This window comes from Leopardus geoffroyi, chromosome B1, assembly GCF_018350155.1.
Source record: "Leopardus geoffroyi isolate Oge1 chromosome B1, O.geoffroyi_Oge1_pat1.0, whole genome shotgun sequence".
NCBI lineage: Eukaryota > Metazoa > Chordata > Mammalia > Carnivora > Felidae > Leopardus > Leopardus geoffroyi.
Window position 1 is genome coordinate 156,935,620 of NC_059327.1, and position 27,050 is coordinate 156,962,669.

At 35.2% G+C, this 27,050-nt stretch overlaps 1 long non-coding RNA gene across 1 annotated transcript; it reads left to right on the forward strand.

Moving 5' to 3' along the window:
* Positions 1-6,445: 6,445 nt before the first annotated feature.
* Positions 6,446-25,141, forward strand: LOC123583470. The gene is made up of 3 exons (XR_006704885.1): positions 6,446-6,525; positions 20,647-20,655; positions 25,058-25,141. It is a non-coding gene; the product is annotated as an uncharacterized LOC123583470 (long non-coding RNA).
* Positions 25,142-27,050: the final 1,909 nt, after the last annotated feature.

Sequence of the window (27,050 nt, forward strand, 5' to 3'; positions counted from 1 at the left end):
AGCTAGAAAGTCTGGAATTGTTATGCCTCCAGGTTTGCTTTTCTTTTTCAGGATTTTTAAGATTGTTTTGGCTATTTGGGGTCTTTTTTGGTTCCATACAAGTTGGATTGTTCTAGATCTGTGCAAATTGTTGGTGGTATTTTGATAGAGTTTGCTTTAAATGTGTAGAGTGCTTTGGGTAACAGACATTTTAATAGTATGTGTTCTTCCAATCCATGAGCATGGAATGTTTTCCCATTTGTTTGTGTTCTCTTCAATATATTTCATAAGTGTTCTATGATTTTCAGAGTACAGATTTTTTACCCCTTTGGTGAGTTTATTCCTAGGTATCTTATTATTTTTGGTGCAATTGTAAATGGAATCGATTCCTTGATTTCTCTTTCTGCTGATTTATTATTTGTGTACAGAAATGCAACAGATTTCTCTATGTTGATTTTGTGTCTTATAATTTTGTTGAATTCATGTATTGGTCCTAGCAAATTTTTGGTGGAAACTTGGCTTTTCTACGTAGAGTACCATGTTGTCTTCACATAGTGAACGTTTGACTTCTTTGCTTGTTTGGATGCCTTTTATTTCTTTTTGTTGTCTGATCGCTGAAGGTAGGACTTCTAGTACTATGTTAAATAACAATGGTGGAGTGTACATCCCTGTCTCATTCCTGACCATAGAAGTCAAGCTCTTGTTTTTTCCCCATTGAGGATGATATTAGCTGTGTGATTTCCCTGTATGGCCTTTATTATGTTGAAGTATGTTCCCTCTGTCTGTACTTTGTTGAGGGTTTTTATCGTGAATTGAGGCTGTACTTTGCAAATGCTTTTTTTTTTTTTTTGCATCTATTAGAAGGATCATATGGATCATATCCATATGATGAAGGATATGATGAAGGATAAAGTTCTTATCCTTCATTTTATTAACGTTGTGTATCACATTGATTGATTTGCGAATGTTGAACCATGCTTCCAGCCCAGGAATAAATCCCACTTGATCACAATGAACGGTTCTTTTAATGTACTGTTGGATTCGATTTGCTAGTATTTTGTTGAGAAGTTTTGCATCCATGTTCATCAGAAATATTGGTCTCTAGTTCTATTTTTTAGTGGAGTCTTTGTTTTTCGAATCAGGGTAATGTTGGCCTCAATGAATTTGGAAGTTTCCTTACATTTCTATCTTTTGGAATAGTTTGGAACACATAGGTATTAACTCTTCTGTAAATGTTTGGTAGAATTCCCTTGTGAAACCATCTGGCCCTGGACTTTTGTTTGTTGGGAGATTTTTGATTGCTGGTTGCATTTCTTTACTGGTTATTGATCTGCTCAAATTTTCTATTTCTTGCTGTTTCAATTTGGTATTTTATATGTTTCCAGAAATTTATCCATTTCTTCCAAGCTGTCCAGTTTGTTGGCCTATAATTTTTCATAATATTCTCTTATAGTTGCTTATATTTCTGTGGTGTTGGTTGTTATTTTTCCTCTCTCATTTGTGATTTTATTTATTCAGGTCTCTTTTCAAGTATGGTTAGGGGATAATCAATTTTAGGGGTTTATTAACTTATGAATTTAAAGGTTTATTAATTTTTTCAAAGAATAAACTTCTGGTTTCATTGATCTGTTTTTTAGTTTCTAGTTTATTTATTTGTTTGTTTCTATTCTAATGTTTATAATTTTCCTTCTCCTGCTGGCTTTAGATTTGCTTTTTGTTCTTTTTCTAGCTCCTTTAGATGTAAGGTTAGGTTGCTTATTTGAGATTTTTCTTGCTTCTTGAGGTAGGCCTATTTTCCTGTATACTTTCCTCTATGAGTGCTCTTGTTTCCCCAAAATTTTGGACCATTGTGTTATAATTTTCATCTGTTTTCATGTATTTTTTAAAAATGTCTTCTTTAATATCTTGGTTGACTCATTCATTTTTTAGCAGTATGTTGTTTAACCTGCATGTATTTGTGGTCTTTTCAAGTTTTTTTCTTATAGTTGACTTCAAGTTTCATAGCATTGTGTTCTGGAAATATTCATGGTATGTACTTGTTAAGTCTGATTTTTGACCTAGTTTGTGATCTGTGCTGGAGAATGTCCCATGTGCATTTGAAAAGAATGTGTGTTCTGCTGTTTTAGAATGAACATTGGATGAAATGTTCTGAATATATCTGTTAAGCTCATCTGGTCCAGTGTGTCATTCAAGTCATTTTTTTTTTCTTGTTCATTTTCTGCTTAGATGATCTGTCTATTGCTGTAAGTGGGGTGTTAAAATTCCCTACTATTATTGTATTGTTATCAATGAATTCCTTTATGGTGGTCATTATTTTTTTTATATATATTTTTGGTGCTCCGTTTTGGGGGAATAAATATTTGTTGTTTTTTTTTTTTCAACGTTTATTTATTTTTGGGACAGAGAGAGACAGAGCATGAACGAGGGAGGGACAGAGAGACAGGGAGACACAGAATCGGAAACAGGCTCCAGGCTCTGAGCCATCAGCCCAGAGCCTGACGCGGGGCTCGAACTCACGGACTGCGAGATAGTGACCTGGCTGAAGTCGGACGCTTAACCGACTGCGCCACCCAGGCGCCCCTGGGGGAATAAATATTTGTAACAGATCTTCCTATTGGATAGTCCCCTTTATCTTGACATGGTGCCCTTTTGATCTCTTGTTATAGACTTTGGTTTAAAATCTAGTTTGTCTGACATATGTATGGCCACTCTGGCTGTTTTTTGATTTCCACCTGCATGATAAGTATTTCTCCACCCTCTCTCTTTGAATATGCAAGTGTCTTTAGGTATAAAATAAGTCTATAGTAGGCAGCATACAGATGGGTCTTTGTTTGTTTGTTTTTATCTATTCTGACACCTTATGTCTTTGATACCTTATGTCTTTGGATTGGAGTATTATTTAGTTCATTTCCATTCAAAGTAATTTTTGATACATATGTATTTTATGTCATTATTATTTATTTTGTCATTGTGTCTGGAAATTTTTTCTGTTCCTTTCTAGTGTTTGTCAGTTTTGGTATTTTTTCCCCCTCAAAGAATCACCTTTAATCTTTTTTACAGGGCTGATTTAGTGGTTATGGACACGTTTAGTTTTTGTTTGTTTGGGAGACTTTTTCTCTCTTTCTGTTCTGAATGATAATCTTGCTAGAAAGAGTATTCTTGGTTGCAGATTTTTCCCATTGGGTATATTGAATATATCACATATAGCACCCTTTTGGCTTGACAAGTTTCTGTGGAGAGCTAGCCTTATGGGTCTTCCCTTATAAGTTAGAGACTTCCCTTGTCTTGCTGTTTTTGTGTTGTTGTTGTTGTTGTTGTTGTTGTTGTTGTTTATCACTATAGTTTGCAAATTTAACTACAATATGCCTTGGTGTTGGCCTGCTTTTGTTGGTTTTGATGGGTGTTCTCTGTGCCTCCTGGATTTTTATATCTATTTCCTTCCCCAGATTAGGGACATTTTCAGCTATTGTTTCCTCAAACAAACCTTCTACCCTCTTTCTCTTCTTGTAGGACTTCTATGATACAAATGTTATGGTGTTTCATGAAGTCACTGAACTCCTTAAGTCTACTCTCATGATCCATAATTATTCTTTCTCTTTTTTGTTCAGCTTCATTATTTTCCATTATTCTAGCTTATGTATCACTAATTTGTTCCTCTTTCATCCCTGTGGTAATTATATTCAGTCAGTTTTGAATCTCGGTTATCGCATTTTTCATTTCTGACTGTTTTTTTTTAACTCTGTGGTAAGGGTCTCCCTGATGTCTGCTATGTTGTTCTCAAGCCCAGTGATTATCCTTGATTGTTGCTTTAAATTTTCCATCAGGCACATAACTTCTATATGTTTTGATTAGATCTCTGGCTGTGACCTTTTCTTGTTCTTTCTTTGGGGATGCATTGCTCCATCTTAGCATTCTGTCTGAGTCTCTTCTTCTATGGATTAGAAAAGCCTGTTATGTTTTCTGCTCCAAAGAGCAACGGCTTATGAAGAAGAGGTCAGATATTGTCCAGGTTCTGGCACTTCAGGGAGTGCCTCTGCTGTGTTCTGTGTACACTCTGCTGCTGTGTTTTGACTACTCTAACTCTCAGACCAGTCATATGCAGAATCTCTCCTTGCCTGTAATGGGCAGTGTTTGGACCTTGGCCAGAGTGTGGCAAGTTTTAACTAGGTGTGCTCTGGTCTGCTTGTTAAATGAGACCTGATGCTACTTCCACTAGAAATGAAGCCTTGCAGAACTCCCTGGTCAATAGATGTAGTGTATGAGCGTTTGTTATGATTTTCTGAGGTAGGGGCCCACTGCACTGTTCCTTAGGCACACTTGCCCAAGAGAAGCAGTACCAGTAGAAGGCAGGGGGGCAGGACTTGTTGTAAGCAGTTTAGTCAACCAGTGTTGGTACTGTACTGTTTACTGAAGTTGGTTTCTACCAAAAGATGGGAGGGAAATGGTGCCAGCCAGTTCCTTTGTCCCTGGAGAGGGGTCTCCATGCTTGCTGCTCTCAGGGAAGGAGTCTCAGAAGAGTGAATAATCATCCCTTGTGTGTCCCAGACATTTTTCAGATCACTGTTTTCATCCTGTCTGCCTCTGGGTTCCTTGGAGGCCTGGAGCAACACTGTGTACTTTGGGCCAAACCTGCTGACTTCTAAAACTCAAAACTTTAGGGACCTGGTGTGGCAGGACCTGCAAAGGTCCTCTGGAGGAGGGTCTCACCACACTGAGACTGATGAAGGTTTGACTGAAAATGGCAGTTGTGCCAGAGTGCAAAGGCATGGGATTTGGAGCAAAACAAGCTAAACAACCAGTGTCCAGGTTAGCTTCTCTGAGCAGGTGTTTCTGTGCCTATGCTGATGGGCAGGGGAGGGAAATGGCACCTGCAGCCTCTCTTATTGCTGGAGAGGCATCTCTGAAAATGCCACCTCTCCAGGAATAGGGAACAGTCTCTCCCTGTGTGCCTTAAGTGATACTTAAGGATACTTATCTGCCTCAGGATTGCTTGCCTGTTTTCTTTCCAGGAGTAGGGCAGTACCCTCAGGGCTCTGTCCTAGAATCACCCACCTACCTTTGACCCCCACTGGTTGCCAAAGCTCACAAAAATCAGCTCCCGTCATTTTACCAGTCAGTGGCTTTAGGGAAGTATCCTCCTTTTGCATTCCCCTGTGCCTTCCATCACCCCCCCCACACACACACACACTCTTGCACACAATAATTTTATGTTACAGCCTAGCAAAGATAAGGCTCTGAGTAAAATTTCAAAATGTGCATTGAAATAGAAAATTCTGATCATATTGAGTTTATATGAACTTATAATACAGATTATCTTTGTATTCATATCTTTAAAAAGCAATTTAATACCATACTGTCTTGATGACGACAGCTTTGTAGTAAAGGCTAAAGTCTGGGATTGTGATGCCTCCCACTTTGGTTTTCTTTTTCAATATTACTTTGGCTATACGGGGGCTTTGTGGTTCCATACAAATTTTAAGGTTGTATGTTCTAGCTTTGAGAAGAATGCCGGTGCAATTTTGATTGGGATTGTATTGAATGTGTACATTGCTTTGGGTGGTACTGACATTTTAACAATATTTATTCTTCTAATCCATGAGCATGGAATGCTTTTTCATTTCTTTGCATCTTCAATTTCCTTCATAAGTTTTCTATAGTTTTCAGCATACAAATTTTTTACCTCTTTGGTTAACTTTATTCCTACGTATTTTATGGTTCTTGGTGCAATTGTAAATGGGATCAATTTCCTGATCTCTCTTTCTGTGCTTCATTGTTGGTACATAGAAATGCAACTGATTACTGTACATTGATTTTGTACCCTGCGACTTTGCTGAATTCATGTATCAGTTCTAGCAGTCTTTGGTGGCATCTTTTGGGTTTTCCATGTAGAGTATCATGTCCTCAGCCAAAAATGAAAGTTTGACTTCTTCTTTGCCAATTTTGATGCCTTTTATTTAATTTTGTTGTCTTATTGCTGATGTTAGAACTTCTAACACTATGTTAAACAACAGTGTTGAAAGTGGACATACCTGTCGTGTTCCTAATCTTAGGGGGAAAGCTCTGTTTTTCCCATTGAGGATATTAGCTGTGGGCCTTTCATATATGGCTTTTATAATGTTTAGTTATGTTCCTTCTATCCCGACTTTCTGGAAGGTTTTTATTAAAAAAGGATGCTGTGTTTTGTGAAATGCTTTTTCTTCATCTATTTACAGGATCAAATGGTTCTTATCCTTTTATTAATGTGATGTATCACACTGATTGATTTGTGGATATTGAACCAGTCCTTTAGCCCAGGAATGAATCCCTCTTGATCATGGTGGATAATTCTTTTAATACGCTATTGAATTCGATTTACTAGTATCTTATTGAGGATTTTTGCATCTATGTTCATCAGGGATGTTGGCCTGTAATTCTCCTTTGTTTTGGGTCTCTGTCTGGTTTGGGAATCAAGGTAATGTGGCTTCATAGAATGACTCTGGAAGCTTTCCTTCCATTTCTATTTTTTGGAACAGATTGAGAAGGATAGGCATTAACTCTTCTTTAAATGTCTGGTAGAACTGCCCTGGGAAGCTATCTGACCAAGGATTCTTATTTGTTGGGAGATTTTTGATAACTGATTCAAGTTCTTCACTAGTTATGGGTCTGTTAAAATCTATTTTGTTCTATTTGAGTTTTGGTAGTGTGTGGGTGTTGAGGAATTTGTCCATTTCTTCCAGATTGTCCAGTTTGTTGGCATATAATTTTTCATAGTATTCTCTGATAAATTGTTTGTATTTATGAGGGATTGGTTGTGATAAATCCATTTTCATTTGTGATTTTATGTATTTGGGTCCTCTCTATTTTCTTTTTGACAAGTCTGGCTAGGGGTTTATCAATTTTGTTCATTAAAAAAACAGGTTTTAGTTTCATTGATCTGTTCTACTTTTTTTTGGATTCTATATTGTGTATTTCTGCTCTGACATTTATTATTTCTATTCTTCTGCTGACATTCAGGTTTCTTTGCTGTTATGCTTCTAGTTCCTTTAGGTGTACTGTTAGATTTTGTATTCGAGATTTCTCTTATTTCTTGAAGTAGGGCTGGATTGCACACAGACCAATGGAATAGAATAGAGAACCCAGAATTGGACCCACAAATGTATGGCCAACTAATCTTTGACAAAGCAGGAAAGAGTATCCAATGGGGGGAAAACAGTCTAGCAAATGGTGGTGGGAGAACTGGACAGCAACATGCAGAAGGATGAAACTTGACGACTTTCTTACACCATACACAAAAATAAACTCAAAATGGATGAAAGACCTAAATGTGAGACAGAAAACAATCAAAACCCTAGAGGAGAAAGCAGGCAACAACCTCTTTGACCTCAATTACAGCAATTTCTTGCTCGACACATATCCAAAGGCAAGGGAATTAAAAGCAAATCTTATCAAGATAAAAAACTTCTGTGCTGCAAAGGAAACAATCAACAAAACTAAAAGGCAACTGATGGAATGGGAAAACATATTTGCAAATGACATATCAGATAGAGGATTAGTATACAAAATCTGTAAAGAACTTATTAAACTCAACACCCGAAAAACAAATAATCCAGTGAAGAAATGGGCAAAAGACATGAATAGACAGTTTTCTAAAGAAGACATCCAGATGGCCAACATATGCATGAAAAGATGCTTAATGTCACTCATCACCAGGGAAATACAAATCAAAACGACACTGAGATACCACTTCACACTAGTCAGAGTGGCTAAAATAAACAACTCAGGTAACAACAGATGTGGTGAGGATGTGGAGAAATAGGAACACTCTTGGACTGTTGGTGGGAATGCAAACTGGTGCAGATGCTCTGGAAAAGAGTGTGGAGGTTCCTCAAAAAATTAAAAATACAACTACTCTATGACCCAACATAGCACTACTAGGAATTTATCCAAAGGATACAGGAGTGCTGATTCGTAGGGGCATATGTACCCTAGTGTTTATAGCAACAATTTCAACAATAGCCAAATTTTGGAAAGAGCCTAAATGCCCATCAACTGATGAATGGATAAAGAAGATGTGGTTTATATATACAATGGAATACTACTTGCCAATGGGAAAGAATGAAATCATGCCACTTTGCAGCAACATGGAAGGAAATGGAAGGTATTATGCTGTGTGAAATAAGTAAGTCAGAGAAAGACAGATATCATATATTTTCCCTCACATGTGGAACTTGGGAAACTTAAAACCATGGGGGAAGGGATGGGAAAAAGATAGTTACAAACAGAGAGGGAGGGAGGCAAACCATAAGAAACTCTTAAATGCAGAGAACAAACTGAGGGTTGATGGGGGTGGAGAAGGGGAGGGGAAAATGGGTGATAGGCATTGACGAGGGAACTTGCTGGGATGAGCACTGGGTGTTGTATGTAAGCGATGAACCACGGAAATCTACCCCCAAAACCAAGAGCACACTGTACACACTGTATGCTAGCCAATTTGGTAATAAATTATATTTTAAAAAGTAAATTAAAAAAGATAAAGAAGGAACTCAAAACATAGAATTTTTCTGAAACTTACATTGAAGTAAGGCATCAATTTAATTGAACCTATAAATATAACTTAAATTCCTATTTAGAAATAATTAGGGAATATTTATGTATTTATTTATTTAACATAATTTTATTTTTATATTAAAATACCAATTTAAACATCAGGGAAGAAATATTTTTCCCAAAATAATGCATGAGTTAAGCATATTTTTTATGTAATTGGCTTATATGTGATATCTTGCTGGAAATATGGTAGCCATGAAATTGATTAATCTTTAAGACATAGATTAAAAAACTTTACCAGATGAGTTTCCCTTCTCAATGGCAGCAATATAAGGGAAACAAGAGTGGGGGAAAAAAGTGTAAGAACAACTTAGGAAATTAGAAATTAGATATAGCCATTGTGTACTCCACATATTCAAACTTTGATCTTTATAATAAATTTGATAAACAGTATAGATCTGATCAATGTGGAAGTTACAAAGTAGCCTTTTAGGGAAGTAGGATCCATTTAGTAATCCACTGTAATTATGGATTGCCTAAAAGGTACAAATCCAGTAGTACTCAGTGGTCCAGTAACATCCAAAGGTAGCTTCAGGTTCAGGACTGATCTAGCCACAAAGGCCTGTAATTATTAGAAAGGACAAGTTTTTATTCTAGGTGTTATCTAATGTATTTGGAAAAGTGTATTTATAGTCTTGAGAAATAGAGATTCTAGTTTATAGGCAATTAAGTTCTTCAGCTAATACACAGCATAAAAAGGCTAGTTTCAAACTAAGTATTAGTTCTTTGACTTTGTATTATGTGAATGGGAATTATCTAATGAAACAGGATTTAGTATCTCTTGAAATTACCTTTGAGTTGCTGCACCCCAGTAGGGGATCTCTTTTTGAGAAATTATTTCTTCTAGTAAAAACAAACAATATACATATTTATTAATTTGTTGATGATAATTTATCCTAAAAGAGTCAAATGTGTTCTAACATGGTCCTTTTGTTAATTTATGGGTAAACTAATATATTCACTTTCTATTTCTGTATAACAACTTACCCCAAAAATTTATCAGCTTAAAAAACACACGTATATTATTTCACAGTTTCTGGGATCAAATTTCTAGGCACACCTTAACTGAATTCTCTTCTTCGGGGATTCTTATGGATTGCAATAAAAAAATTGGCTAGGCCAAAGTCATCTCAATGTTTAACTGGACAGAATATTAGCAGAAATCAGTTCCTAGTAATCTTGTGGACTGATTCTGCCCTCAGCTCTTTGCCAAGTGGGCCTCTCCAATATGGCAGTTTACTCATTAAAGCATGTAAGCCAAGAAGCCAATAAAGCGGGTCTGCTAGCAAGAGATAAAAGCCACAATCATACCTAAACTAATCATGAAAGTTATGGCTTATAGCAATAGTGGTAGTCTATTTGTTAGAAGTAGCTATGTCTGACCCACACTTAAGGAGAGTGTAGTACACAAATGGGTGAATATCAAGAGGTGGGCATTACTGAGGACCATTTTTGAAATCTAGCTACCATAATATAATTTAGTTTATTGATTTTCTTTCACATGTTGATCATTTTATAGCATTTATAGACATTAAAATAATCCTACTTCATCATTCAGATTGTTATTGAAAGAGTCATTGAAATTAAATTAAATATTTTGGGTGAAATTTACATCCAAAATGAATTTAGTATAGAATTTTTTTCAGAAAAATAATATATTAGCAGTTGTACAAAGTTCTTTAAACTAAGAAACTGTCTATAGCAAAGGAAAATAAATGAAATAGTTATTTTTTATTTGCTTCTTAGATTGCAAACTATGGAAATAAGGATGTCTAAAAGCCTCGAGGACTAAACTTGTGGTTTATGTGAATTTAGAAGGACTATTTTCAGATAGCTTACTCTAAAGTAACATGGGTTCTGCTGAGTGACTGTTAATACAGTTAGCTGAGCTGGCCACAGGTGAGGAAAGGAATGCAAAAGCATATATTGGCCTGTGATTAATGATTTTATTATTACTGTTCTTATTATTACTATTTAATGTAAGAACTACATACTATTTTCCATGTGATTTTATTCAGACAATAATCCCCCATGAGATAGATAGTATTACTTTTTGCATTTTATAGAAAGGGAAACTGATGCAAAGAAAGGTTAACTCATTCATTAAGTGACAAAACTGGACTTGAACTCAAGCAACCAGACTCATTTCTAGAAAATGACAAATACTGCCTCTATTTAATAACAAATAGCAGTAACTTCTTATGTATTCATTTGTGTTTCTGGTTAATCACAGTATCCATATGATATAGGAGTTATTACTGTATCAATAAAACTGATGCAGGGAGAGAACAAAGAACATTCCAAAGCCAAACAGCCAGTAAAATGTAGTAGAGGAACACAGAAATATCTAAGATTAGAAGATCTATACAACTGAATTAAAAATGAAATTATTATAATTATTTTAACTAAGCAGTTAGGTAATAAAAACAATAGATGTGATAGATTGGATTATTCTGTTTTTAAAACATAACTTTTCTAGCGGCATATGGGTGTCTCAGTTGGTTGAGTGTCTGACTCTTGATTTTGGCTCATGTCATGATCTAGGTTCATGGGGATCTGTGTTGAGCATGGAGCCTGCCTAAGGTTCTCTCTCTCTCCCTTTGCCCCTCTCCCCCCATCCCCCACTCTTCTCTCTCTAAAAGAAATAAAATGATAAAAATAATACAACTGTATCTGGAATGTTAACATAAATATTCAAATAAGACAAAAATCGATACATATAACTTAACCTGATTCAATAATACCAAAATAGGTTACGAGTAATTAACAGTTTATTTAAAATTTTTTTTGAAGGAGAGAGAGACAGAGCATGAGGGGGGAGGGGCAGAGAGAGAGGGAGACACAGAATCTGAAGGAGGCTCCAAGTTCTGAGCTGTCAGCACAGAGCCCAACGCGGGGCTTGAATTTGTAAACCACGAGATCATGACCTGAGCCAAAGACGGAGGCTTAACCGACTGAGCCACCTAGGCACCCTGAATAATTAACACTTTAAATCAGTAGAAGCCACTGTTAATCTATTTTCATTGTGCCTACAGAATTTTCTAAGATAAAGTATATTTTATATACTTAAGTAAAATCTTTAAGTTAGGAACTAAAAGTAATTCAAAACTAGCATTTCATGATTTTTATAGTATTTTGCAACCTTTAATTTTATTATAATTTGAATACACAGAAATCAGTTATGCACTGCTTGATACCTGGAGATATTATTTTCCTTTACCACTTAAAACCACAGAGCACATTTTCTAATAACAAGTGTATTTTCTTATGTAAATTTAAAGATTTAATATTTATAGAATTCTGTTTTCTACCCATGACTTACTCAAATGAATTGTAAATTATCAGTTATGTCAACACTATAATTTACAGTTTGTTTTACCTTTGTCCCACATGTACTCTAGGGTGACATAATGTGTTTACCGATTCTTCATCTTTATTCTCCTTTAATCTGAAACATTTTTGTTTCATAGACTTTAAAGACTATGTCCAATTAGTCTTACAAAGTTATTTTGTGGAATGCCCTGCAATTTGGCTTTGTCTTGTGTTTCTTCATTGTTAGATTTGAGCTTTGCATTTTTATCAGAAATACTACAAAATTGATGTGTATCTCTCAGTGCATGATATCAGTATGTACACGTTGATGACATCCCGACATTGGTGGTGTTAAATACCCCACACGTAAAGTAATAAATGCTAGGAAACTTACTTTTTTCTTATTTTTCCACTGTAACTTCCACTGTAAACTTATTTTTTCTTCATATTTAATAATTTCCCACATCCTTACACATTGGTTTCTGGGTTGTCTATCATTTGATGAGGGAATAGTCTTTAGAGTTTCAAAATAATATTATTGAATTTGTCTACTTCACCCTTCTGTCAATTATTGCTTAATATATATATATTTACTTTTTTAATGGTAATTTTTAAGTGAAGTATAGTTATCACATTTATGATTTCTGTATATATCTTAAAAACTGCCCTTCTGTCATTATGAAATATTAGTCTTTAGCTATTATATACTCTTCGTCCTCAAAGATTTTTTGCCTGCTCTTAGTATAGCCATTCCAGAACACTTCTTTGTAATGTGGGTATAGTATTTCTCTTTCTATTCTCTTACTTTATACTGTCTGTGTTTTTTATATTTAAAGTATGCTACTAGGACAAAATTAATAGGTTTTTTTTTAATTTTATCCTGTTAAAAATTACTTCATTACAATTAACTCATTCCATTTATATTTCATTTAAATATGTTTGGGTATGTTGATCATTTTTCAAGATGTTTTCTATTTGTTTTGTTGGCTTTTGTTCCTTTTTACTTGTCTTCCTTTTGTTCCTTTTACTTGTCTCCAGAACTTTTGGGTATTTGGGGATTTTTTTTTTCCTACTCCCATTTTAATTCTTATATTCACTTTTTATCTATACGTCTTTGCATTAATTTTTCTAGTTTCTTTAGAATTACACCACATATCCTTAACTGTCATATTCTACTTCCAGTCAGTGTTTTATTTCCTCACTTAAAATCTAAGGACCTTATAACAATATTGTTCCACTCTCCTGATCTTTGTGCTATCATTACTATGTATATAGTGAATCTACCTACATTAAAGGCCCACACTATATAATTGTTTTCTTATCATTATATATTTTAAGCTATTAAGATACAAATTTATGATTCTAGAGAGTTTCATGTCATTAGTACATGTGACTCCTATCATCCATTCCATTTGTCTTCAGAATGGACCATCAGATTCATAAGACAATGTTCTGAGATCTTTCTTAGTATATTGGTCCCTACTGGTTATATTTAAAACCATAATAATTTATGAATTTTAGGTCTTTGTAAGAAAGCATTGATTCAAAAAATATAGCTTCCAAGCATACAACACATCCCCTTGTCTACTTTGACATATGATTAGAATGTTAGATTTCCTAGCCCTTTAGTATCACTGCTAAGCCATTTTCTTGACAGTGGTCAACACAAAGTATGTTGAGACTCAAATTGAAAGTTTCAATTCTTTTTACATATAGTTATTTGAAGCCCTTTTTCTCTAACAGTGGTTGTCAAATATTTTAGACAAAGAATCCTTTTTATTTAAAATAACATCTTATGAACTACAAATATATAAAAAGCACTATTGTATTCTACACTATTATGAGTGAAAACATAATACAATGATTATTTAACATCATGCATTGAGAATAATAAAGCTGTTTTGATATATGTAAAACTGATATCATGAGTCTAGATAAAAATGCTAGTTATGTCTCCTTTGTCTAATTTATTGAAATATACCAATAAAATGTTTATATCCACAAACTAAGCAACAGACTGTTTTTAAATATTTTACTTTGACATCTCATTCTGTAGTGGATTGTTATTTTCAGAAAGCAGCCACAGCAACAGTTCTAGTCCCAAACAACTCCTCCCCCCCAAAGTAGTAGAATTAATTTCCCATTCCCTTGAAAATAAACAAGGCTTGATGGCTGCCTCAATGACTACAATGTAGTGGAGGTGACACTATATAATTCTGGATTTAGGTCGGAAAAAGTGGGATGGCTTCCAGCTGGTGTTCACTGTGTTTCTGGAATATTGGTCTTGAAACCCAGTCGCCATTCTGTAAGGAACCCATGCCCCACTTAGTCTATACAGAGCCCTACAGAAAACAGATGGCCAGTTTACAACCAGCGTCTACTATCATTTTGAGTGAACAAAGCTGCAGTTGAATTTAGCCCATGGGTTTCAATTCTTTTTTCTGAGGCCCACAGATTATGAATCCAAGTCATTCTTGCTGTTTCTTGTCTTAATTCCTGGATCACAGAAGTTATTGAAACAACAAAAAGGTGTGTGTGTGTGTGTGTGTGTGTGTGTGTGTGTGTGTGTGTGTGTTTTACTAAGTTGGGGATGATTTGGTACTGTGTTATGCAGTCAGAAAAACTTAAATAGGTTTTGGTTCCCAGAGGAGACAGTGCCATAACAAAAAACTAAAAACATGTCAGGGGTTTTCAAACCATGCTTCTGAAGAGATTATTAAGTGAAATGTGATAACCCTTGAGGAAATTGTCAGTGAGTACTTAAATGAAAGTGAAAAACATATCACTGGAGATAAAGAAAAAGTGTTCCATGTATGTAATGGCTAAAATTTTAACAATACTGTTAACTGTGGTAACATGGAAAGTAAAAAAAAAAAAAAAGAAAAAAGAAAAGAAAAAAGAAAAATAATTAAATAAAACCTAAAACCTAATAATCTAACCAACAAGAAGACACAGCAGGTGAGAACTGTTGCTTGCCTTTTTCTTGCTATTGACAAGGATAGTAGGAGAGGGATCAGATAAGTTAAAGAAAGATCTATTAAATACAATGGATCCAAGAAATGATAGGTTTGAAAACAAAACTGTGTCCTTCCCAGTCTCTTCAGTATTTCCAGATTAAGAAAAGACTTCAGTGCTAACATCAAATTCAGGATAGGACCTCGTTAGGATCCTAGAAAGAAATTGGGAGGTAGTGTTTCAGAATATCATTCATTGAGGCAAAGAAAGGCCCTCTAAAAATCTTAAAGGCATGACTCTCAGTTAAATAAAATCCCTGTAGAATTGAATTTTGGGGCACCTCGGTAGCTCAGTCAGTTAAGTGTCCAACTTCGACTCAGGTCATAATCTCATGAGTTCATGAATCAGAGCCCCACATCAGCCTCTCTGCTGTCAGCAAAGAACCCTCTTTGGATCTTGATCTCCCCCATCCAACCACCCAAAATAAATAAATATTAAATGTTTTTACAAGAAAAAAGAAAAAAAAAAGGATTTAAGTTTGAAATCCCAGAGCATCTGTAGAGGAGACCAAAATAAAAAAGAGATTATCTTGATAAGACTTGTAGGTGTAGGAATTCTACCTACTGGTTATGAATCAATTAATAAGAAATCCCAAATATTTTTTAAATAATTTTGTTAAAGAGAGTACAATGGGAATAGATATTTGATTTATCTATATAAATAAACTTCAAAGAATGAGAAACAAATTGGGAAAACAGCTTAGTTGCAAAATGACCTCTTTTGTTATGGAAAAGGAAATAAGACTCAGATGATAAACCTTAAACCCCGGGAGGAAGGAGCCAAGAGCTATGATGCATCATTTGCAGGCAAGAGGACTGATCATTAGTTTAGAAACTGTCAACATATGTCCACCTGAGTGTCCCATGCATATGAAAGAGAGTTCATTGTTGTTGTCAAAGGGTGCAACATGGAAGATGGTATTTTCTGAAAAGGGTCACAGCAATATTTCTGGCTCCTCTTGTAGAAAATTGATATCCTTCATTAAGAAATGGAATCTATTTCTCCTCTCCTTGAAACTAGGAAGGACTTTGTAACTGTCCAATGAAGATATTGTGGTGAAACTGTGTTACTTTAGGCTAGTCTAACAAAGGCAGTACAATTTCCAGTTGGCCACCCAATTCTCTCTTTGGGACATCTGCCTTGGGAACCCAGTTACCATGCTATGAAGAAACCCAAATTAGCCAATGTGAAGACATCACATGATAATGTCCATGTGCAGAGTAACTATGACTCTCAGCTCATAGCCATTATCAACCATTAGACTTGTGAGGAGATAAGACATTATATGATTCTAGCCCCTAATTTTCACGTTGTGTACCTGAAACTCCAGACATTATGAGTGAGAGACAGGCGAGGCTGTCCCTGCTGTGCCTTGTAGAAATTCATGACTCCACAGAATGTTTTAGCATAATAAATTCATTTTACACAGCTTGGTTATTGGATAATTTGTGACTTGGCAAAAGTAACCAATTCCTTTGAAAGCATGATCCAGAAACCTGGAAGAGAGATTGTGAAAAGTTTTTTCCCCCCAGCTTTGTTGATACATCATTGGCATATAATATTGGGTAAATTATAGTATATATCATGTTGATTTGATAAATTTATATGTTACAAAATGTTTACCACCATAGTATTCGCTAATAACTTCATCCCGTCACATAATTACCTTTTTTGGTGTGGATGATGAGAACACTTAAGATCTATTCTCTTAGCAACTTTAAAGTATATAATGCAGTATTATTAGCTGTAATCATAATGCATACATTAGATCTCGGGAATTTGTTAATCCAATAACTGGAAGTTTGTATTCTTTCACCAATATCTACCCATTTTTTCACATCCCCCAACTCCTGGGAACCACCTCTCTATTCTTTCTCTGAATTTGGCTTTTTAACGATTCCGCACGTAAGTGTTATTATGTGGTGTTTGTCTTTCTCTGTCAGACTTATTTCACTTCGCATATGTCCTCAACTTTTAATCTAAGATGCAAGTGGCAGGATTTCCTTCCTTCTTCAGGACCTAATATCTCAGTGTGTATTTCCGCAAGTGTGTATGTATCTCATATATATATCTCACCTCTTTATACCTTCATCCCCTGGCAGACACTTAGGTTGTCTTCATATCTTGTTTATTGTGAGGGATGTTGCAGCGAACATGAAGGTGCATACAACTCTTCAAATCAATTGATAGCAATGTATAAAACTGCTTACGTTTCTTATTTAAGTGGTTAATTGAAACAAGTAAACAGTACCACCAGGCAGTTGAAACTTTTATTGTAAAAACTTTGTCTTAAACTATATATTACCCATTTCTAGCATTTCAGAGTTTCAAAAGCATTTTTTTCTATAATTACTAGTTCAAAATTAATTTTAAAATCGATCTATGGACCAGTACCTGTAGTTGTAAGCATGGTAATATTATTAAAATTCATTGTATCAAAAAATAACAATTAGATAAGTAAATATAATAACTATTATATTTAGAAATTATTACTTATATTTATATTAACAATTAAAAGTGGAATTTTGTTGCATTTCAAATATTTATCTCTTATATTAAGAGAACCAGCAATTTTAGATGTGAAATGGTAAATTCTGCCGCTCATTTCACATATAATAACAAAAGAATTGAGAATTTACAAATAAAAGCTGATGTCTGAAAGAGTGTCAAATTCTACTGAATTATTAAATGTTCTTTGGAAGGTACTAACAATATTCTCAAAAACCATTACAGTACTTGAAATGTGTCTTAATTGATTAACTATATTTTGGTCCGAGATTTCCCATAGAACTCACATTTTGTTCCATTTTTTTATTGCTTTTGCATGAGCACCATCATTCAAGACAGAGCTCCCAGCTTGCTGAAATCTGATGTAAATAGTAGAACATTTCTTCTCTTATGTGTGTCCCACTTCTTTTATACTGTAATGTCTCTGCCTTATTTACCTGTGTGAATATAAAACATAAAATCAAGCAATCTGGAAAGATTCATACTGCTGTCCCATATAAGACCTAGGTCACATAATCTTGTTCTATAAAAAAATAAGATTTTATATTTGTATTTATCCCCTGGTTGTATTTTGAGACTATGATAATGGTATGTTCTTAGCAGCCAGGAATCCTAATCTTTATCTTCAAATTTCAGCAAATCTGGGTTTGATAAAATATTCTTCTAGTTGTATAGCTTTCTCTTACATATTCTATTATTTCATGCAATATAAAGTTGTTCAATAACTGCAACTGCTAGAATAAAATTGTATGAGTCACCACTTAAGATATTTTTAGAAATATAAGTTACATAAAAAGAAACTTTAATAATGCACTTAATGTATTTAATTTACTGTATTTACACACATGCATATTCACATATGTCCACATACAAAATGACTTAGTGACTTATATTAAGAATTTATCAGGTGTCTGGTGGCTCAGTCAGTTAAGCGTCCAGCTTCGGCTCAGAGCATGGTTCCTGTGTTCGAGCCCTGCATTAGGCTCCATGCTGACAGCTTGGAGGCAGAGCCTGCTTCAGATTCTGTCTTCCTCTCTCTGCCCCTCTCCTGCTTGAACTCTCTCTCTCTCTCTCACTCGCTCAAAAATAAATAAACATTAAAAGAAATTTAAAAAAGAATTTATTAGAATACAAATGCATTAAGAATATTCATTTTTTGGGGCGCCTGGGTGACTCAGTCTGTTAAGCGGCCGACTTCCGCTCAGGTCATGATCTCGCAGTTTGTGAGTTCAAGCCCCGCGACGGGTTCTGTGCTGACAGCTCAGAGCCTGGAGCCTGCTTCAGATTCTGTGTCTCCCTCTCTCTCTGCCCCTCCCCTGCTCATGCTCTGTCTATCTCTGTCTCAAAAAAAATAAAACATTAAATTAAAAAAAATAAAATAAAAAGAATATTTATTTTTCCACCAAAATGTGGTAAAATTAAGAAGCAGGGAAGTTATAATGTAGAATGTAGAATGGAAGTGTTCAGAATTTTCAAGAGGTGTAAAAAAATATAAAGCATTCCAATAAAGCAATATTTTATCTTGTTTATTACACAAGAATTAATACATGCTCTGAACATATGAACCAAGGGGGTATACCTAAGCTTTGGCCAGCATTTGGGTATGATGTGTGCACATACAAATACACATGTACTTGGGTAATAATTGTATATGTTTACATAAATTAGCATGTGACAGTTATACTAAAAAATTACAGGGCAAAAAGTCACATTATTCTTAAAGTTCACATTTATAAGAATTTCAAACGAATATATATATATATATATATATATATATATATATATAGCAAGTTACCTTATATTTTAATATATGAAAAAAGAAAAATAGTCCTCTAAAGGCATTGTATGAAGAATTTGGTGGTCTCTAAGATTTTAGTGTTTATTCTTTAAGTAAGTACTAATGTTTAGAAAAATGCAAGAACCATTAAAGCAATTCTGGTGGTATTTTCACATCATTTAAAATTTTATGCCTGAAATCAGGCTTTCTTATTGTTTTCAGTGCTTATTATTTCAAAAAACATAAGGGAAACTGAACATATGTGGGAAGACAGAATATGTTTGAAGATGTCGTCCCCATTTCTTATCGATCTATTAATTTATAATTTTCTATAAAGAATGAACATCCGTGTGTTTCAAAATCCAAAATTATACCAAGAACTGTGATGGATAGTTTCAGTTAGTGCATTATCCCCTATCCCTTATCCTCTCTCTATCCCCTATCCATTATCTGGTTCTCTTGTCAAGCTGCTTCGTGTCTACATACCTATCCCCTCATCACCGTAGTGAAACATTTTTATGTTTTGATTGCCTTCTTCCTTGGATTTTTATACACATCTAACTTCACCCTCTCCCTCCACAAAAGCTTGCTTAATATACATTGTTCTGTCTTTTTTCAAAACAGTGCATCTTAGAGACCTTCCCATATCTGTATATAGCCAGCTGCTTCCTTCTTTTCACTTCTCCTTGATATTTCTTTGGTTGCTTGTATTGTAATTTATCAACAGGTCTCTTTGTTGATGGCTATTTGTAAGAGTGTCAGTTGAGTGTTCTGGCAAATAATGCTGCAGTGATTGGCTTTGTACATATTCCCTGAAGTATTTTTTTTTTTTTTGCAGTTTGATAAACCATTATAGTTAGTTTTATGTTTCAACTTACCTAAACTATGATGTCTATTGGTTTGTTCAAACACCAAACAGGGTGTTGCTGTGAAAATATTTTTTAGGTGTGATTAACATTTTAATAAGTAGACTCTGATTAAAGCAATTACTCTTAATAATATGGGTGGGCCTCTTCCATTCAGTGGAAAGCCTTAAGAGCAAATAAGGAGGTTCCCCAGAGAAAAAGAAATTCTGTCTCTAGACTACCTTCAGACTCAAGATAGCAAATACAAATTTTTTCTGGAATTGCCAGCCTGCTCTGAAGATTTAAGAATCAGTTGCACAACTGCATGAGTAAATTCCTTGAAACAAATTTCTCCATCTCTCTCTCTCTCTCTCTCTCTCTTTCTCTCTGTCCTTCTCCCTCACCCTCCCTCCCTCTCCCTCCCTATCCTCTTCCCTATCTCTCTCTGTGTCTGTCTATATTTATACCTATACCATCTATCTATCATCTATCATCTATCTATCTATCTATCTATCTATCTATCCATCTATGTATCTATCATCTATCTACCTACATATCTATCCATCCTATTGGTTTAGTTTCTCTGGAGAATCTTGATAAATACAACCATTCAGTCAAATTTAGGATTGGTAAGTTCTCTTTAACTGTTAAGGTTTTCATTCAAGTTAAAACATCAAGATTTTTTTTCACTTCAGGACTACTAGGTTAATTGAATTAAAAAAAAACAAAAACAATGATGCTTGTGTAATAGGAGACTGAATGATGATTTTATTTCCCAGTCGGCTTGGGTTTAACGGACTGCATTACCAATATGCCCTCACAAACCCTGTAACTTCCTGAAAGAAACACATGAGCTACTATCTGTGTTATAACATCTGTACTTGATTATTCGGGTGGATTCTAAGTCATAGAAATGATATTCCCAAAGAGAAACTGATATACAGGTGCTTAAGAAATTGCTTGAGTGAAGTCACTTCCTCATCTTTGTTCAAACTCTACCCAAAAACCCTAACATGTCTAATTCAATATGATTTTTGGAAGATCATTTGAAGATTTTGTGAATCTGTTTATCTGATACAGATTATAATAGGGCCTCCTGGTGTCATTTTATGGTAGTTCCAGCTTTGGTCTTAAGTGGAGGGGGAAATTACAAGCAGGCTCATTTTCTAATTATAATCATTTCTAATTTATTCTTCTGTTTCACAGCTGGTGTACATCCCAAGAGTATCTGAAAAGGGGATAATACAATAGACAGGATGTTTCTTTCCAAGGAAAATAATAATACATTTTAAAGACAAGTGATACAATTTAAAGTACAGTCATAAAGAACAAGAAAAGAGTATGAAGGGGAAGCCTTGTTTATCTACTAATCATTTAAATCAAATTTACAATGTTAAAATATTTTTATGAATGTTTGACACTGAAATACAAAGAGAAAAAGTATTAGTCACAATGGACACACTGTTAATCCAAGATCATATTGTTTTGGGCAGCTATGAAGAAATAAATTATGAAAGCTTAGAATGGCATACAAGTACCATTTTAGGACTCATCTGTCACTTGTATTAAAACAATTTCAACTATATATGCTCATTCCCAGACAGCAGTTTGTATTGTTTGGAGTATACAAGGTTCAAGTATACCTCTAATTGCTGGGATTAAACTGGATTCTTTGAGACCTGGATTTCAAATGAAGAATATTACTGTTTTATAATTTTAATCAAAATTATTGGAAAGGTTATACAATTTCAGCGATGACCTGAAGTAAAAATATTCACTGCTTCTCTATGTGCTTATAACTGCAAAGGAATAATATCCAACTAGTTTGTATTTAGAATTTTAAATTCTTATATAAAAATAGAAATCAAGTGAAATAGTTTTCTAGAGTTCATAATATAATAGTAATAATACAATAATAATTGTATTTGAAAAAAATATATTTGCCACTCATAGCATTTTTCACTTACATAATTCAGTTGTGTTTTCCAAAACCCTTTTTGATATATTTCATGATCTAATTGGCTTTTGAATAAGATACTTAAATTATTTGGATCCCAAAAGATTTACCAACTTAGTTGGTAACAACCCACTAATAGTATAAATTTCTTTCAAAAAGTAGTATAAATTTCCTTTTTTCTCTATATGTCTTTCTTAATGTTATTGTTGTTAAAAATGGAAGCCAAAATCTTATTCTGCCTAACCACAACTTCTGTGTGAAGAAATTATTATTCAGTCAAAATTACAAGTGGAAATTTGGAAATTATATCACATTGAGAGAAACAACACTATTACTTCAGGTATTACAAATTAAATTGTACACACGTAACCAGTTACCAGACAAGAAACGTAAGCCAACTGCACACAATAGGCTTAGTGGTAAACTGTTTTTGTTTTGTTTTGTTTTGTTTTGTTTTGTTTGTTTGTTTTTCAATATATGAAGTTTATTGTCAAATTGGTTTCCATACAACACCCAGTGCTCATCCCAAAAGGTGCCCTCCTCAATACCCATCACCAACCCTCCCCTCCCTCCCACCCCCCATCAACCCTCAGTTTGTTTTCAGTTTTTAGAGTCTCTTATGCTTTGGCTCTCTCCCACTCTAACCTCTTTTTTTTTTTTCCTTCCCCTCCCCCAAGGGTTTCTGTTAAGTTTCTTAGGATCCACATAAGAGTGAAAACATATGGTATCTGTCTTTCTCTGTATGGCTTATTTCACTTAGCATCACACTCTCCAGTTCCATCCATGTTGCTACAAAGGGCCATATTTCATTCTTTCTCATTGCCAGGTAGTACTCCATTGTGTATATAAACCACAATTTCTTTATCCATTCATCAGTTGATGGACATTTAGGCTCTTTCCATAATTTGGCTATTGTTGAGAGTGCTGCTATAAACATTGGGGTACAAGTGCCCCTATGCATCAGTACTCCTGTATCCCTTGGGTAAATTCCTAGCAGTGCTACTGCTGGGTCATAGGGTAGGTCTATTTTTAATTTTCTGAGGAACCTCCACACTGCTTTCCAGAGCGGCTGCACCAATTTGCATTCCCACCAACAGTGCAAGAGGGTTCCTGTTTCTCCACATCCTCTCCAGCATCTATAGTCTCCTGATTTGTTCATTTTGGCCACTCTGACTGGCGTGAGGTGATACCTGAGTGTGGTTTTGATTGTATTTCCCTGATGAGGAGCGACGTTAAGCATCTTTTCATGTGCCTGTTGGCCACCCAGATGTCTTCTTTGGAGAAGTGTCTATTCATGTTTTCTGCCCATTTCTTCAGTGGGTTATTTGTTTTTCGGGTGTGGAGTTTGGTGAGCTCTTTATAGATTTTGGATACTAGCCCTTTGTCCTATATGTCATTTGTAAATATCTTTTCCCATTCCGTTGGTTGCCTTTTAGTTTTGTTGGTTGTTCCTTTGCTGTGCAGAAGCTTTTTATCTTCATAAGGTCCCAGTAGTTCATTTTTGCTTTTAATTCCCTTGCCTTTGGGGATGTGTCAAGTAAGAAATTGCTGAGGCTCAGGTCAGAGAGGTCTTTTCCTGCTTTCTCCTCGAGGGTTTTGATGGTTTCCTGTCTCACATTCAGGTCCTTTATCCATTTTGAGTTTATTTTTGTGAATGGTGTGAGAAAGTGGTCTAGTTTCAATCTTCGGCATGTTGCTGTCCAGTTCTCCCAGCACCATTGGTTAAAGAGACTGTCTTTTATCCATTGGATGTTCTTTCCTGCTTTGTCAAAGATGAGTTGGCCATACGTTTGTGGGTCTAGTTCTGGGGTTTCTATTCTATTCCATTTGTCTATGTGTCTGTTTTTGTGCCAATACCATGCTGTCTCAATGGTGACAGCTTTGTAGTAGAGGCTAAGTCTGGGATTGTGATGCCTCCTGCTTTGGTGGTCTTCTTCAAAATTACTTTGGCTATTCGGGGCCTTTTGTGGTTCCATATGAATTTTAGGATTGCTTGTTCTAGCTTCGAGAAGAATGCTGGTGCAATTTTGATTGGGATTGCATTGAATGTGTAGATAGCTTTGGGTAGTATTGACATTTTGACAATATTTATTCTTCCAATCCATGAGCAGGGAATGTTTTTCCATGTGTTTATATCTTCTTCAATTTCCTTCATAAGCTTTCTATAATTTTCAGCATACAGATCTTTTACATCTTTGGTTAGGTTTATTCCTAGGTATTTTATGCTTCTTGGTGCAATTGTGAATGGGATCAGTTTCTTTATTTGTCTTTCTGTTGCTTCATCGTTAGTGTATAAAAATGCAACTGATTTCTGTACATTGATTTTGTATCCTGAAACTTTGCTGAATTCATGTATCAGTTCTAGCAGACTTTTAGTGGAGTCTATCGGATTTTCCATGTATAATATCATGTGATCTGCAAAAAGCGAAAGCTTAACTTCATCTTTGCCAATTTTGATGCCTTTGATTTCCTTTTGTTGTCTGATTGCTGATGCTAGAACTTCCGACACTATGTTAAACAACAGCAGTGAGAGTGGACATCCCTGTCGTGTTCCTGATCTCAGGGAAAAAGCTCTCAGTTTTTCCCTTTGAGGATGATGTTAGCTGTGGGCTTTTCATAAATGGCTTTTATGATCTTAAGTATGTTCCTTCTATCCCGACTTTCTCGAGGGTTTTTATTAAGAAATGGTGCTGAATTTTGTCAAAGACCTTTTCTGCATCGATTGACAGGATCATATGGTTCTTATCTTTTCATTTATTAATGTGATGTATCATGTTCATTGATTTGTGAATGTTGAACCAGCCCTGCATCCCAGGAAGGAATCCTACTTGATCATGGTGAATAATTCTTTTTATATGCTGTTGAATTCGATTTGCTAGTATCTTATTGAGAATTTTTGCATCTATATTCATCAGGGATATTGGCCTGTAGTTCTCTTTTTTTACTGGGTCTCTCTCTGGTTTAGGAATGAAAGTAATACTGGCTTCATAGAATGAGTCTGGAAGTTTTCCTTCCCTTTCTATTTCTTGGAATAGCTTGAGAAGGATAGGTATTATCTCTGCTTTAAACGTCTGGTAGAACTCCCCTGGGAAGCCATCTGGTCCTGGACTCTTGTTTGTTGGGAGATTTTTGATAACCGATTCAATTTCTTCGCTGGTTATGGGTCTGTTCAAGCTTTCTATTTCCTCCTGATTGAGTTTTGGAAGAGTGTGGGTGTTTAGGAATTTGTCCATTTCTTCCAGGTTGTCCATTTTCTTGGCATATATGTTTTCATAGTATTCCCTGATAATTGTTTGTATCTCTGAGGGATTGGTTGTAATCATTCCATTTTCATTCATGATTTTATCTATTTGGGTCATCTCCCTTTTCTTTTTGAGTAGCCTGGCTAGAGGTTTATCAATTTTGTTTATTTTTTCAAAAAAACAACTCTTAGTTTCATTAATCTGCTCTACAGTTTTTTAGATTCTATATTGTTTATTTCTGTTCTGATCTTTATTATTTCTCTTCTTCTGCTTGGTTTAGGCTGTCTTTGCTGTTCTGCTTCTAGTTCCTTTAGGTGTGCTGTTAGATTTTGTATTTGGGATTTTTCTTGTTTCTTGAGATAGGCCTGGATTGCAATGAATTTTCCTCTCAGGACTGCCCTCACTGCATCCCAAAGCGTTTGGGTTGTTGTATTTCATTTTCAATTGTTTCCATATATTTTTAAATTTCTTCTCTAATTGCCTGGTTGACCCACTCATTCTTTAGTAAGGTGTTCTTTAACCTCCATGCTTTTGGAGGTTTTCCGGACTTTTTCCTGTGGTTGATTTCAAGCTTCATAGCATTGTGGTCTGAAAGTATGCATGGTACAATTTCAATTCTTGTATACTTATGAAGGGCTGTTTTGTGACCCAGTATGTCTTGGAGAATGTTTGTGACCCTCTATCTTGGAGAATGTTCCATGTGCACTCGAGAAGAAAGTATATTCTGTTGCTCTGGAATGCAGAGTTCTAAATATATCTGTCAAGTCCATTGATCCAATGTATCCCTCAGGGCCCTTGTTTCTTTATTGACCGTGTGTCTAGATGATCTATCCATTTCTGTAAGTGGAGTGTTAAAGTCCCCTGCAATGACCACATTCTTATCAATAAGGTTGCTTATGTTTGTGAGTAATTGTTTTGTACATTTGGGGGCTCCCGTATTCGGCACATAGACATTTATAATTGTTAGCTCTTCCTGATGGATAGACCCTGTGATTATTATATAATGCCCTTCTTCATCTCTTGTTACAGCCTTTAATTTAAAGTCTAGTTTGTCTGATATAAGTATGGCTACTCCAGCTTTCTTTTGACTTCCAGTGGCATGATAAATAGTTCTCCATCCCCTCACTCTCATTCTGAAGGTGTCCTCAGGTCTAAAATGAGTCTCTTGTAGAAAGCAAATAGATGGGTCCTGTTTTTTTTATCCATTCTGATATCCTATGTTTTGGTTGGTGCCTTTAGTCCATTTACATTCAATGTTATTATAGAAAGATACGGTTTAGAGTTATTGTGATGTCTGTAGTTTTCGTGCTTGTAGCGATGTCTCTGGTACTTTGTCTCACAGGATCCCCCTTAGGATCTCTTGTAGGGCTGGTTTAGTGGTGACAAATTCCTTCAGTTTTGGTTTGTTTGGGAAGACTTTTATCTCTCTTTCTATCCTAAATGACAGACTTGGTGGATAAAGGATTCTCGGCTGCATATTTTTTCTGTTCATCACATTGAAGATCTCCTGCCATTCCTTTCCGGTCTGCCAAGTTTCAGTAGAGAGATCGGTCACGAGTCTTATAGGTCTCCCTTTATATGTTAGAGCATGTTTATCTCTAGCTGCTTTCAGAATTTTCTCTTTATCCTTGTATTTTGCCAGTTTCACTATGATATGTCGTGCAGAAGATCGATTCAAGTTACGTCTGAAGGGAGTTCTCTGTGCCTCTAGGATTCCAATGCCTTTTTCCTTCCCCAGATCCGGGAAGTTCTCAGCTATTATTTCTTCAAGTACACCTTCAGCACCTTTCCCTCTCTCTTCCTCCTCTGGAATACCAATTATGCGTAGA